This window comes from Thalassophryne amazonica, chromosome 1 (assembly GCF_902500255.1).
Source record: "Thalassophryne amazonica chromosome 1, fThaAma1.1, whole genome shotgun sequence".
NCBI lineage: Eukaryota > Metazoa > Chordata > Actinopteri > Batrachoidiformes > Batrachoididae > Thalassophryne > Thalassophryne amazonica.
In genome coordinates this window covers 96,950,975-96,966,473 of record NC_047103.1, presented here as the reverse complement: position 1 = coordinate 96,966,473, position 15,499 = coordinate 96,950,975, and positions in this window count along the sequence as shown.

Here is a 15,499-nt window from a genome sequence, read left to right as displayed (position 1 = left end):
TGAGGCTTCAACGCGGTGGCGCTTTTGCTCCATCAGCAGCTTCGTGCCGAAGCCATCGGCATGAATTTCGCTGCAACTCTTTTCATGGCCAAATCTCTTTCACTGTGGAATGTGCCGAAAAAGTGCTGATGTCCACCTCTTCCACAATTTCTTGGATAGTCACACGACGGTCACACATCACCACAGCTTTCACTTTGGAATGATCTGGTCATTTCAGCATGTTGATGGCCGACCGGAGCATGGCTCACTCTCCACCGTTGTTTGGATGTCTTTAAACCGGTTGTACCGCTCCTTAATCTGTGTGATGCTCAGAGCATCGTCAACGAAAGCCGTCTGAATAATCCGAATGGTTTCCACCTGGCTGTCGCCCAGTTTCTGGCACAATTTGATGCAGTCGCGCTGCTTCAGTTGTTCCGCCATTTTCCTTGCAAAGAAAATCCGACGAGAGACGTCAACCATCCTCACACAAAGGCTGCTTAAAAGCAAATGATGCAATCGACAGGCGTGAAAAAATTCACGCATGCGCACGAAGGTTCAAGTTTGGCTCATGCAAGCACACATGATTCAAATCCATCAGGTTTTTGAAAAAATAAAAAGGATACTTTTGTAACAGACCTCGTGTATATATATATATAGTGAGGAAAATAAGTGTTTGAACACCCTGCGATTTTGCAAGTTCTCCCACTTAGAAATCATGGCGGGGTCTGAAATTTTCATCTTAGGTGCATGTCCACTGTGAGAGACATAAACTAAAAAAAAAAAAATAAAAATCCAGAAAAAAACAATGTATGATTTTTTCATAATTTATTAGTATGTTACTGCTGCAAATAAGTATTTGAACACCTGTGAAAATCATTGTTAATATTTGGTACAGTAGCCTTTGTTTGCAATTACAGAGGTCAAACATTTCCTGTAGTTCTTGAAGTTTTCAGACACTGTAGCAGGGATTTTGGACCACTCCTCCATACAGATCTTCTCCAAATCTTTCAGGTTTGGAGTTTCAGCTCCCTCCAAAGATTTTCTATTAAGTTCAGGTCTGGAGACTGTCCAGGCCACTCCAGGACCTTGAAATGCTTCTTACGGAGCCCCTCCTTAGTTGCCCTGGCTGTGTGTTTGGGGTCATTGTCATGCTGGAAGACCCAGCCATGACCCATTTTCAATGCTCTTACTGAGGGAAGGAGGTTGTTTGCCAAAATCTCACAATACATGACCCCATCCATCTTCCCTTCAATACGGGGCAGTCGTCCTGTCCCCTTTGCAGAAGAGCACCCCCAGAGTATGATGTTTCCACCCCCATGCTTCACGCTCGGGATGGTTTTCTTGGGGTTGTTCTCATCCTCTAAACATGGTAAGTGGAGTTGATTCAAAAAAGCTCTATTCTGGTCTCATCTGACCACATGACCTTCTCCCATGCCTCCTCTGGATCATCCAGATGGTCACTGGTGAACTTCAAACAGGCCTGGACATGTGCTGGCTTGAGCAGGGGGACCTTGCTGCCCTGCATGATTTTAAACCATGACAGCATCATGTGTTACTAGTGTAATCTTTGTGACTGTGGTCCCAGCTCTCTTCAGGTCATTGACAGGTCCTCCTGTGTAGTTCTGAGCTTTCTCAGAATCATCCTTACCCCACAAAGATCTTGCATGGAATCCCAGGCTGAGGGAGACTGACAGTCATCTTGTGTTTCTTCCACTTTTTAATAAATAATCATAACAGTTGTTGTCTTCTACCAAGCTGCTTGCCTGTTGTCCTGTAGTCCATCCCAGCCTTGTGCAGGTCTACAGTTTTGTCCCTGGTGTCCTTAGACAGCTCTTTGGTCTTGCTATGGTGGACAGGTTGGAGTGTGATTGATTGAGTGTGTGAACAGGTGTCTTTTATACAGGTAACAAGTTCAAACAGGTGCAATTAATACAGGTAAAGAGTGCAGAATAAGAGGGCTTCTTAAAGAAAAATTAACAGGTCTGTGTGAGCCAGAATTCTTGCTGGTTGGTAGGTGTTCAAATACTTATTTGCAGCAGTAACATACAAATAAATTATTTTTAAAAAATCATACATTGTGATTTAAGGATTTTTTTTTTTTTTTTAGATTATGTCTCTCACAGTGGACATGCACCTAAGATGAAAATTTCAGACCCCTCCATGATTTTTAAGTGGGACAACTTGCAAAACCGCAGGATGTTCAAATACTTATTTTCCTCACTGTATATTGCAGAGAGATTTGTTCAGAGTACAGGCAATAGTATTTCAAAATACCACAGAAATAATAAATACATTTTTTATAATTATATAATCATTGAAGAATAATGAAAATGATTGTCATGGTGCTTATATATGGATTCCATAGCACCAAGCAAATGAGAGTCTATGACTCTCCCTGGATGGGTTGCCAGTCTGACAAAGGCTGCTTCCCCAGCCAAGGGTGGTACCCATTTACAGCTGGGTTGATGAAGACAATTGGGTTATTCCATGTCAAATCATCCAGTTTTAAAAATATTTCTTACATCACTCCTCAGCCTTGTTCTGTCAATTTGATATGTCACTCACCTTACAAAGTTTAAAATGCCAAATATTTGGTCTGTAGCTTAAAATGTTTTGAAGTTGCAGCCCCAAGAAATTTTGGTGATTTTTTTTTTTTTTTTTTTTACATTTTACAAAATTGGTGCTTTTCACCATGGCTGATAGAACAATCCAATCTGGGGCTGGTGTAGCATCTTGACAGGGTGAGGCCTTGTAGATTAAGCAGCTTGCCTTCCCATTCTATTCAAGCTTGAAGCAAGGACTCTGGCAGAGCTGTAACATCATACTCTCATTTCTTGTCCCTCAGAAGTCACTAGGATTTTGGCCCTCGTAGTGTATGGGATAAGAAATCCAAGGGGGTCATACTGACTGGCTAACACTTTATAAAGAGATCACATGGTGATCTTATTTGGTTGGGGAACACCAGTCTTGTAGGACAAGGTGTCCATCTGACAATGTCACTGGAGGGCAAGGGCTGATTGCTGCTGGTCTACAACACTACCAACACTATCTGCCCTTGCCTCAGTCTACTGTCAGTGTTGTTTTGTGTTTCTTGATTTTGAAAAATAAATTGTCCTGAGGGTGTGTCTATTCAATGCAATGTCTTCACTTTAGCAGTGAGCTTGTTCTAAATTGCACCAACATGTGTGTGTTTCATCTTCAAATTCATGTGGGAAACATGGACATGGGTAATTGCCCAATGATTTCATTTGCTCACATAACTGCACAGTGGGGACTGTCTGTGCAGTGCTTTGCAGAATATTGATTTTGTTTTATATGTGCTGAGCACAAACATTAACTGGTTTGCCTGCTTTTCTGCTCCTTGGATGTAAAATAAAGACTATTCAGTGTTTTCATTTAGTTCCTTTTTTTTTTCTTTTCTTTTCATGCGCTAGCCTCAACTTGGCAGCACCAAGCTGAACATTCAGCCACCACAGCTGTGGACTGTCTGGTGGAAGATGTAACTGGTTTTTCAAAAGAAAGGCAATTTGTTCGAAGTGCAGCTGTTGTGCTATATGGTGCATGATTTGCACCCATAGGAGCTTCAGTACAGTAGAAGTCGATATGAGCTGAATATAAAGCTCCATTTTAAATAAATAAATACATTTCTCAGACTACTGAGATTGACTGGTGGCATCAAAATGAAAGTTTCTACAAAGCTGTTTTAAATTCATCACCAAGCACAAGTTTCTTTAGATGGAGCACAATCAAAGCAGCTGCAGTCCATATGGTTTCACTCCATCTGCAGATCAGAGTTAAGAACAGTTAAAACTGAACTGAATTTGCATTGCCTTGTGGATCAGGAGGCAGGCTTCTCAATACATGATAGTTCATTTCCTCATCTGAAAGAAAACTGACTGAAAGCCTTTGAGCAAGGTTCATTATCTCCTAGTGTGCAGTTGACCACCATGCATGACAGCTTCCTGACACCGGTGTGCAATTATCACCACTCTCAAGCATTTTGATTCTCTGCCAGTGATGGAAATCAATATAGTAAAACATAGTCCATTTATCATTTGTAATCAGTAATTAAACATAAAAAAAATCATGCAATTAAACAATCATAATGTGAATATAAGATGGTGGTAATTTGACATGAGCCAGTTATCACAATAAAAAAGCATTCCTCTCTCATGTGTGCAACACTGTAGGATATAATAGCTAAAAAATACGTCTGTGAGAAAAGTATCCGACCTTTTTATTTTATGCAAAAAATATATGGATTTAATTCATGTGTTTTTATATCAGCCAAGCTTGAACCTTCGTGCGCATGCGTGAGTTTTTTCACGCCTGTCGGTTGCGTCATTCGCCTGTGGGCAGGCTTTGAGTGAGCACTGGTCCACCCCTCTCGTTGTTTTGTCATTGCAAGGAAATGGCGGAATGATTTGGGCTTTGTTCCATCAGAATTTTTTCAGAAACTGTTAGAGACAGGCAGCTGGAAACCATTCGGAAAATTCACATGGCTTTCGGTGAAAATTTTATGGGCTTCACAGAGATTAAGGAGTGTTACTACCGCTTTAAGGACGGCCCACAATCGAGCCGCGATCGACAGGCAGAAACGACCATTTCATTTCTAAACAGAGGGCTGTATAGATCCGGGACCGTCGTGTGCAATTTCTCTGGTTATCACAAGAGCTGGACATCAGCCATTTTCCGGGAGATTTCACTTTTAACAAGAGATTTTGTCATGGAAAGCCGCGCGGAAGCTTCGCGCGTCACGACGGATTCGCTGATGGAGTGAGACAAAGAACACCTCCGTTTTGGAGTGTCAGAGGACAAATTGGGTCATGCCTATCTCGGCTTTCAGTGGCTTACCAGTCGAGTGAGTATAAGAGAAATTGTGGAGAGCTTTGCACCAGTGTGAAAGGGGCTTATTGGTATAGTGCCTGCCAGTTTCAATAATGCAGTGGTGAGTCCACTTATTAAAAAACCCTGGCTTAGATTCTTCTGAAATTTCAAATTTTAGGCCGATTTCCAAACTACCTTCTCTTTGTAAAATGTTTTGAGAAAATTGTTTACTGCCAGTTGAGTTCATTTTTAAATAATCAGGACACCCTGGAGTTGTTTCAGTCTTGTTTTAAATCCTGTCACAGTACTGAGTTGGCACTGCTGCAGGTTTTTAACCATATTTTTTTTTAGCTACTGATTCTGGTCATTGTGTTGTTTTGGTGATCATCAGATCCTCATGTCTCGCCTGGGAAACTGGGTGGGCATTAATGGTGTTGTTTTAGATTGGTTTAGATCCTACCAGGACACGGCGCCACAAGGGGGCGTTTGGGGGCGCCGCCCCATCACGTCATCAACCTCGCCCCCTCGGATGTTAGAGTTATCAAAAAATAAAAATGAAAAAGAAAGAAAAAGAAATACTGGACGATATAGCAAAATATTAGTTATTCAATAATATCACATATTTAACAAATAAACCAAATTAATTAACTAAAGTAATTAATTAAAACAAATGGATATGGTGTGTGTCTGTGTTCAAGCGATTTGATAGGTTAAGGGTTGCGCTTGTCAGTGCGGCAGAGGGCAAGCTCGATTTATTCAAGCAGTGTCAAGGGCCTTTCACACTGCAAGCTTCAGCACGACGCTTTAACACTTTCGTAACGCCAGGCCAGTGCGTTTCCAACGCGTCGTGTCGTCAGACGCGTCGCTTCGGAAGTGGCAAGGGGGCAGAGATTGCAGCCACGTCACACTCTGGCTGTTTCCACAACCTGAAAAAAGTTCAGCAATCGCCATCTTGAATTTGGGTCGCCTGAACCACAAAAAAGCTTTAAAAAACAGCAGTAGAATGATTCTCCCATCACCCTGCTGGGAGAAGCTTTTTTTCAGCTACTTTTTGGAGTGATGCCGACCGAGGGAGGACTGACGACTTGGTGGGATATCGATCGAACCGCAACAGCGGGCCGACCCGCACGGAGAAGCCGGCCTTCAGGCATCATTCCTGGGCAGACCGAGGCAGGCAGCCGGGGGGATGGAGCAGACCCACTCAGTCCGAAATCTCCCACTTTTTGGATATATGCGAAGTCCCAGTTTGCCCAACGGAGGTTACTTCTGCAGCTTTATCGAGGTGAGGATACAATAAAAGTAAAACGTGACGTTTCTGCACTACTGTGAAGGTTTAATGATCGGCTAACATTAGCTTAGCTTTTTAGCACAGTTGATCTGAGTGAACGCTTTAATTTGTAGATGGTTCAGTCTTTATTTTTACCAAATAAAGCTATAGCTTTTTTCAGACACGTAAGGTTTAATTAGGTCAGCTAGGTAGGGAGGTGCCAGTTCATGAATAATTTTATAGGTTAGTAGCAGAACCTTAAAATCTGATCTTACTGTGACAGGAAGCCAGTGAAGGGATGCCAAAATGGGTGTCATGTGGTCGAACTTTCTGCTTCATGTCAGAAGTCTGGCTGCAGCATTTTGAACCAATTGGAGACCCCTAATGCTAGATTGCAGTGAACCAGAAAATAAAACATTGCAGTAGTCCAATCTAGAAGAGATAAATGCATGGATCAGGGTCTCAGCATCAGCCATAGACATGATGGGACGAATCTTCGCTATATTTCACAGGTGGAAGAAAGCAGTCCTAGTAATATTTCTTATGTGGAGGCCAAAGGACAACGAAGGATCAAAAATTACTCCAAGGTTCCTCACTGACACACGAGCCGAGGCTGAGCGTTAACTGGTCAAATTGATGCCAATGTCTCACTGGACCAAGAACCATCATTTCAGTCTTATCAGAGTTTAAAAGTAGGAAATTCTAGACATCCAACTTCTCACTGCTGCAAGGCAGTCTTCTAAGGATTTTATGTGAACGAGATTACCAGCAGTTATCAACATGTACACCTTTTGTCTGACTTAGTGCTTAGCTCAGATAAGATAATTATAGTGGGCGATTTTACATCCTCATTGAAGACAACTTTGGATGCTGTAGCTCCTCTGAAAAAGAGAGCTTTAAATCAGAAGTGTCTGACTCCGTGGTATAACTCACAAACTCGTAGCTTAAAGCAGATAACCCGTAAGTTGGAGAGGAAATGGCGTCTCACTAATTTAGAAGATCTTCACTTAGCCTGGAAAAAGAGTCTGTTGCTCTATAAAAAAGCCCTCCGTAAAGCTAGGACATCTTTCTACTCATCACTAATTGAAGAAAATAAGAACAACCCCAGGTTTCTTTTCAGCACTGTAGCCAGGCTGACAAAGAGTCAGAGCTCTATTGAGCTGAGTATTCCATTAACTTTAACTAGTAATGACTTCATGACTTTCTTTGCTAACAAAATTTTAACTATTAGAGAAAAAATTACTCATAACCATCCCAAAGACATATCGTTATCTTTGGCTGCTTTCAGTGATGCCGGTATTTGGTTAGACTCTTTCTCTCCGATTGTTCTGTCTGAGTTATTTTCATTAGTTACTTCATCCAAACCATCAACATGTTTATTAGACCCAATTCCTACTAGGCTGCTCAAGGAAGCCCTACCATTATTTAATGCTTCGATCTTAAATATGATCAATCTATCTTTGTCAGTTGGCTATGTACCACAGGCTTTTAAGGTGGCAGTAATTACACCATTACTTAAAAAGCCATCACTTGACCCAGCTATCTTAGCTAATTATAGGCCGATCTCCAACCTTCCTTTTCTCTCAAAAATTCTTGAAAGGGTAGTTGTAAAACAGCTAACTGATCATCTGCAGAGGAATGGTCTATTTGAAGAGTTTCAGTCAGGTTTTAGAATTCATCATAGTACAGAAACAGCATTAGTGAAGGTTACAAATGATCTTCTTATTGCCTCGGACAGTGGACTCATCTCTGTGCTTGTTCTGTTAGACCTCAGTGCTGCTTTTGATACTGTTGACCATAAAATTTTATTACAGACATTAGAGCATGCCATAGGTATTAAAGGCACTGCGCTGCGGTGGTTTGAATCATATTTGTCTAATAGATTACAATTTGTTCATGTAAATGTAATCAACCCAGTGTATGGAGTCAAAGGGCCATCTCCTTTAATGAAGCTTCAACATTTCCAAATGATAGATGGCTTCATTCCTGAATGTCAACACAATGTGTGCCTTGGAGTCACTCGACAACTTTCTACACTGTGGTTTGATACAACAAACAGTGATTCCCCCTGGTACGTGGGTAAAGAGATAGATGAAATTGATAGGAGACTTGTAAAAATCAAACCACCAGTTGAGATTACTAGGACACCAAGGTCACTGACTGAAAGGAAGTTCTGGAAAGCGTCAGAGTGGTGAGCATTTCTCCTTTTCTATTCTCTACCTGTATTGAAGGGCATACTCCCTGCAAGATTTTGGAACCATTTGTTCCTAGTGGTGTTTGGCATATATACATTACTGCAGGATACCATAATGACCAAAAGCATCATGATAGCAGAGCTAGCACTAAAAAAATTTGTCATTGTGTTCCAAAGACTGTATGGGAAAAACAACTTGACTTTTAATATCCACTTGCTAACCCACACTGCTCAAAGTGTCAAACAATGGGGGCCATTATGGGCCACATCAACCTTTTCATTTTAATCCAATATCGACGCTCTCATGAAGTATTTTCATGGAACACAGTATGTCCCCTCACAAATAGAACATTTCTGTTGTGGAGAGAATTGGCAGAAAGGGCTAAGAACACAATCCACCCAGAACATGAAAAGGTTCAATCTTTTGTTGAAGAACTTTACTTTAGTAAAAGGAAAACAGAAAATTGTGAAATACTAAATGAAAATGTCAGAGGCTGGGGTCATCCCCCTGTGCAAACAAGTATAAATATGCCATATAGGCTTGCCATTGAAAAGTTGTGTGGAAATCTAAGCAACTGCTTTTGGTCTTACAACCGTTTTTTGGTCGATGGAGTTGTGTATCACAGTCAAAACTATGACAGAATAAAGAAGAGATACAATAGTGCTGCATGCTGGAAAGATGGTACATTTTGTTTAATTAATGACTTGGTTATTTTTAAACAAACATTCATATCAAATCCCTGCTTTTTGTTCATGTGGCAAACTATGCTGTGTTTTAGTTGAGGTACTTAGTAAATCAGACAGGCCTGTATGTAAAGATTCACAAACTGATGTACAAAGTACTTTCCTACATGTTGTTAAAAAACTGAAACTTAATGCTTTCTAGCCTGACATGATAAAAACAAAATGTGTTCTTGTTGAAACAGCTGATGCTATGTACATAACACCATTGCCAAACCCTTATGAAAGGGACTAGCTTGATCAATAAAGTCAAAAGTTTTTCTGTTTTTGTGTATGATTTTAAGGTACATAAAGAGAATGCAATTGAGCACACATACTATATGCTGTAAAGTTTTAAACTCCAGCATTATATTATATTAATATACGAGGTCTATTAGAAAAGTATCCGACCTTATTATTTTTTTCAAAAACTATATGGATTTGAATCACGTGCGATTACATCAGATAAGCTTGAACCCTCATGGGCATGCGAGAGTTTTTTCACGCCTGTCGGTTGCGTCATTCGCCTGTGGGCAGGCTTTAAGTGAGGAGTGGTCCACCCCTCCCCTCTATTTTTTCATTGTTTAGGAATGGCTCAGAGACTGCCGCTTTGCTTGATCAAAATTTTTTCAGAAACTGTAAGGCACATCCGAGTGGACACCATTCGAGAAATTCAGCTGGTTTTCGGTGAAAATTTTAAGGGCTGATGAGAGATTATGGAGTGTTACTCTCACTTTAAGGACAACCCATGGAGCCGGAGGGCGCTCCACGCTCCGAGCCGCCGTCGTCAGCCTGTTTCGAGCTGAAAACTTCCAAATTTAAGCTTCTGTTGACCCAGGACATCGTGAGAGAACAGAGAAGTTTCAGAAGAGTTTGGGATCAGCAGTTTATCTGGACATTCCACTGTTAAAGGAGATTTTTTAATGAAAGACGTGTGGACAGATTCGCGCGTCAGCAGGCAGCCGCTCATGGCCCGGCGTCACAGAGAAACACCTCCGTTGGAAGCATTACAGGACAAGTTTGAACATGCCCAGCTGTTAAACAGTTTCTCGGATACTCACTCGACTGAAAACCATAGAAAGCCGCCTGAATTTTACGAATGGTTATCAACACGGAGGTGTTTCTCTGTGGCGCCGGGCCATGAGCGGCTGCCTGCCGATGCGCGAATCCGTCCGCACGGCTTTCATTACAAAATCTCCTTTAACAGTGGAATGTCCAGATAAACTGCTGATCCTGACCTCTTCTGAAACTTCTCTGTTCTCTCACGACGTCCTGGGTCAACAGAGGCTTAAATTTGGAAGTTTTCAGCTCGAAACAGGCTGACGACGGCGGCTCGGAGCGCGGCGCGCCCTCCGGCTCCGTGGGTTGTCCTTAACCCTTAAAATTTTCACCGAAAACCAGCCTAACCAGCTGTCTCTGAGCCATTCCTAAACAATGAAAAAATAGACAGGAGGGGTGTACCACTCCTCACTCAAAGCCTGCCCACAGGCGAATGACGCAACCGACAGGCGTGAAAAAACTCACGCATACCCACAAGGGTTCAAGCTTGTCTGATGTAATCGCACGTGATTCAAATCCATATAGTTTTTGAAAAAACTAAAAAGGTCGGTTTCTTTTCTAATAGACCACGTATAAATTAAATGTTAAGCATGAGTCAATGCCTTGACTTAGTATATCTTGCTCCAAGTGCATAATAAGTGTTAGTACTTTGTGGCAGAAAGACATAAAAAGTATACTGAAGTATAAGTTTTAGTATTAATGTACTTAGGCTTTTGTTTATACTTTTCAGTATAAGCCAAGTATACTTCACTATACTATTCTTAAGTATATAACATATATAGTTTATAAAAAGTCACCTTCAAGTATACTTCCTCAATTTTAGTAAAAAATAAGTATACTCATAGTACACTTGAATAAACTTATTTTTGCTAAGGGTTTGCTTCCTTAGATGTGGTGGAGTTTTGGGTGTAGACATGCCAGGCAACCAGGCAACCCATGACAGGACCAGAAAGGTGGGCATACGGAGATGCAGATGTGAAAGTCTGAGGTCTATCCATTGTACCTCGCATTGTGTCCTTGCTATCCTCGCTGGGATAGGCTCCAGCAGGGGCGTAGGTTTGCATATGGACCATAGGGACAAGTCACAACCAATATTTTGGGATGGCAAAATAGCCCCTACCAATATTTAGAATTTTTTTTATATAACAAAATCATTCACTATTTTTTTGCGAACTCGATACTATAATTTTAGTCATCACGTTTTGTGTTTTCGACGTGCCAGAGTGACAGGGTTACCCATGTTGCAATTTCATTAGCTCACGTTCTTCTCACATGGACGTAAACAAAGCGCATCTCGTGGCAGGCAGTGCTTAATTTGTAAAGTGGGAGGTCCCAGAGCGCAGAGGATGGGTGGCTCCGGTGCAGTGTTGCCAGATGTACAATAATTATCGTATTTGTACGATAGTTTTGCCCTCTGTACGATGTACGATCAATAAATGTACGATCAATAATGGGAAAAAATCCAATATGTACGATAATTTCAGTTGGTTGCCCAAACACGCATCTCTCTCTGACACCCAAGAATCATTTTGCAGGTGTTGCACTCAGGCGGCATCAAATGCTGGCTTTGGGCGACCGGGACAAAGTCATTTGAAAGCCCGCCCCCTCTCCATACAAAGTAATGAGTTCCCATCCAATCTCTGCCGTGACAGGAAGATTCCCCAACCAACATCTTGTTTTTTTTCGAAACTTTATTTCAACAAATGCAATAACAAACGAACAAAACACAAGAGCAAAGAGATATACAAGAAGAATAAAAAAAAAGTTAAAGTTCCTTATGGAGGTGTCAACATTTTTTTCTGTGTTCAACAAAATCTGCACAAGTGGCCATGGCATCGGATGACGACAGCGACCTCGAGGTTGAATTCGACTCTTTCTAGTCTGGTAATTAACACGTTTGTGTCCCTTCACAGAAAAAAAAATCTTTCTAGTCTGGTAGTGCATTTGCTTGTGCATTTGCGTTCTTTTTGTGCCATAGTTTCCCCATTACTATAATTACTGTTTAAAAATGTGACATAAAATTCTTTGTAAATTAAAAAAAAAAACGCTAAAATAGCTACGTTGTATGCGTTTTGTTTGTGTACGATAATTTCTCCCAAAATACGATAATTTTGAGGTTTTGGTACGATAGTTTCATATTTCATATCTGGCAACACTGCTCCAGTGCAGAAAAACAAGAAGGGCGGGGGCTTGCGAACAATGCTGTGTGTCCCTACCAAAGCTGAGACCAAACCTACGCCCTTGGGCTCCAGCCCCCATGACACTTAATTGAAGTAAGCGGTTGAAGGTGAGTGAGCGAGTGAATATCTGCTTATGCAATTAGGCTATGGGCCAGAGGAGTTTGTAGTGCACCTTAATTTCCAACAAAACCAATTTTATTTTGAAATTTCAAACAATGCTGAATATAATAATAATGTACTAATAATTAATAATTTATTTTGTTTATGCAGCGCCAAATCACAACAAAAGCTGCCACAAGTAAGGTCTAACCTGACCAACCCCATAGAGCATGCACACAGGTGACAATGGTAAGGAAAAACTCCCTCTGATGATATTGAGGAAGAAACCTCAAGCAGACCAAAGGGGTGACCCACTTCTTACGCCACTGTCACAGTTACAAGGATTTGCAAAGTTTTACAAAGCTGAAGAAACAGAAAACAGGAAATCAATCCAATCCAATCCACTTTATTTATAAAGCACATTTAAACAGACTTGAGTCTCCAAAGTGCTGCACAGCAAAAGCATAGACACACAAAATAGTAATAATAACAATAATAAATCAAACAACAATATAATATAAAGAAGATGAGAAGTCCATGCAGGCATCAGTACCACAGGCGGGGTTGTTCAGCCTTCCTCACACCGCCAATGACAGGGTCACCCCCGAAGGCAGACTGCAGCAGGCAGCACCTGCGTCAGACCTTGTATCTGACGATCAGTCCAGCCCCTTGTGGTTTGGATCCATCAATCCTACAATCCCACATGATACTGTTCGTACTTTAGACAGAGAGAAAAAGAGCAAAATCAGTTGGCCGGAAAGATCTACACCTAAGGTATCATTCATCAGCAGTAAGTCCACAGGAAAACAGAGAATATACTGAGGCGATCACCAGCCCGCTAACCCTAAGCTTCACTAGCAGACCCAGAATTTAGATGAAGTTGAAGCCAAGACCTGTTTTGTTGCAAATAAAATGAATTTAAAAGGATAGAAAACCTAACTCCATAATTTCACTAATGTCAAGTTGTCATAATATTAACATCCCAAACAAATTTAATGTCAAGTTGTCATGACAAAGACAACTTCTGGTCATGTCACTTTGACTAATGTCAAGCTGTCATAATAAGGACATTCCAAACAAATTTAATGTCAAGTTGTCATAATATTAACATCCCAAACAAATTTAATGTCAAGTTGTCATGACAAAGACAACTTCTGGTTATGTCACTTTGATGAATGTCACATTGTCATAATCAAGACAACCAAAAAAAAAAAAATGTCAACGATTATGACGGTGCCTTCAAGTAAAGTGTTGCCCACAAAGGACATACTACAATACATACTGCCAAATTCTCTACCAAGTTGACATCACCATCACTAAGCTAATTTAATGACATGGTACAAATTACACACAATCCTTTCTCCCTCACTTTCACAAATGACATCAGTACAATATGAAATGAAAGTGAAATGAAACAACACACATTCCCACTTCACAAACTGAAACGTTTACGCTCTTTTTGATGCTTGCACAGAAAACTCTTTAATATTCTCAGTATCTGATATTAATTTGCCCTGTTCTGATTCATATTCAGACTCGGTTAATTTCCCGAGACAGCCAATGCTTTCACGCAGTAGTAGTAGCGGACAATGTAGTGCAATCCAATTACCATTAACATCAATACAACTTTTAAAATTATGCAGTCCCATCTCCATTTGTTAAATAGTTTTAATCTTCTAGGTGTTTCCACTGTTAGAGGGAGCAGATTTTGAGATTGAATGCCTTGGGAGTCTAGAAATACTGAGTCTGTGCTTTTCATCCTGCTGACAGCTGGCTGACAGAAGCCATTATTCTGTATTTCTTTAAAGCAGTAGATGAATACAAGTCATCATCACTAAATTCAAATGAGATTTATTTACTTTAAGTTTTTAAGCTTTATCTGAATTGAACTGAATTGAATTTATTAGTCACCAATGCTTAAAAAAAAAAAAAAAAAATCACTCATTTACAGACCACAAAATCAATACAAAAAAAGTTACTGGAATATTAGGGTGGGCATGTCAGGTTGGTATGTGTTCATACATACCAATGATATGTTCATCATTGTGTGATATTGGAAGCTACATCTGGCAGCAGAATAGAAGAACAGAGTCTTTAATGTCATTGTACATATACATACATACATTCATACGTACATACAGTATAACTTGTTCTCTGCATTTAACCCATTCTAATTACAGTTATGCAAAATCCAACCAGTAGGACCAGTGGGCAGCTACAGTCCGGCACCCGGGCACCAACTCCAGATGTAGAGACACTGCTTTGGTCAGGGGCAGAGAATCCATCCACCGCATCCATCCACCGCAAATCAGATGCAAAGCAGACGTAATAAAAACGCTTTATTCGTGGCTAATCTGTATGCAGTGGCTACAACTTATTTTAGGGTCCTGTCCCACTGGCGTTTAGGAGGATTTGCGTATGGATTGTGCACAAAATTGGCCCATATTCACCAAACATCCGAAATATCCGTGTAACATGCCTGTATGAGTCGGCCATCATCCGAACACGTCTGTGATCATCCGCAGGGGCACGCATGTCCGCAGCCAGGATTTTTGAGCTGTTCAAAAATCTGGATGCGGATAATATCCGCCTTACATACTCCATATATACTCAATTCATACACAATACATACTCACTCTATGCGCTGTATATCTGCCGTTAACTGCTGATATCCGCACCTGATGGGGATTTGCGGCTTGGCAGCGGACCGGTACAGTGTGTAAAACTGATATATTTGCGTGCCCATCATGTCCACATCGCAAACTAAAATATGTTGTAGCGAATGCATACAAATTGGCCACGAATAAAGCGTTTTTATTACATCTGCTTTGCAGCTGATTTGCGGACAATCTGTGAATGCATAACAAACACATCACGTAAACCCAAAGTACTATATGTGGCAGAAAGCAACATACCTGCCAGTCAGTGCTGGTCCAGCTGTGTAGATCCACAAAGACATAGCTGCTGCAATACAGGACTTTTATTTAACGCCAACAAAAGCAAGAGTTGCTGTTTATAGCCACAACTCACGCTGAAGTCCGTTTTCTGTGACACTCTCAAAAAAAAACACCTTCTCACACCCCGAGCGGCTTCCCTCCTCCCGCTCCTCAAACTCATGAACAGTTAACCCTCACATGACAACATGAACAAACTCTGTGATCAACTTGTCCAAGT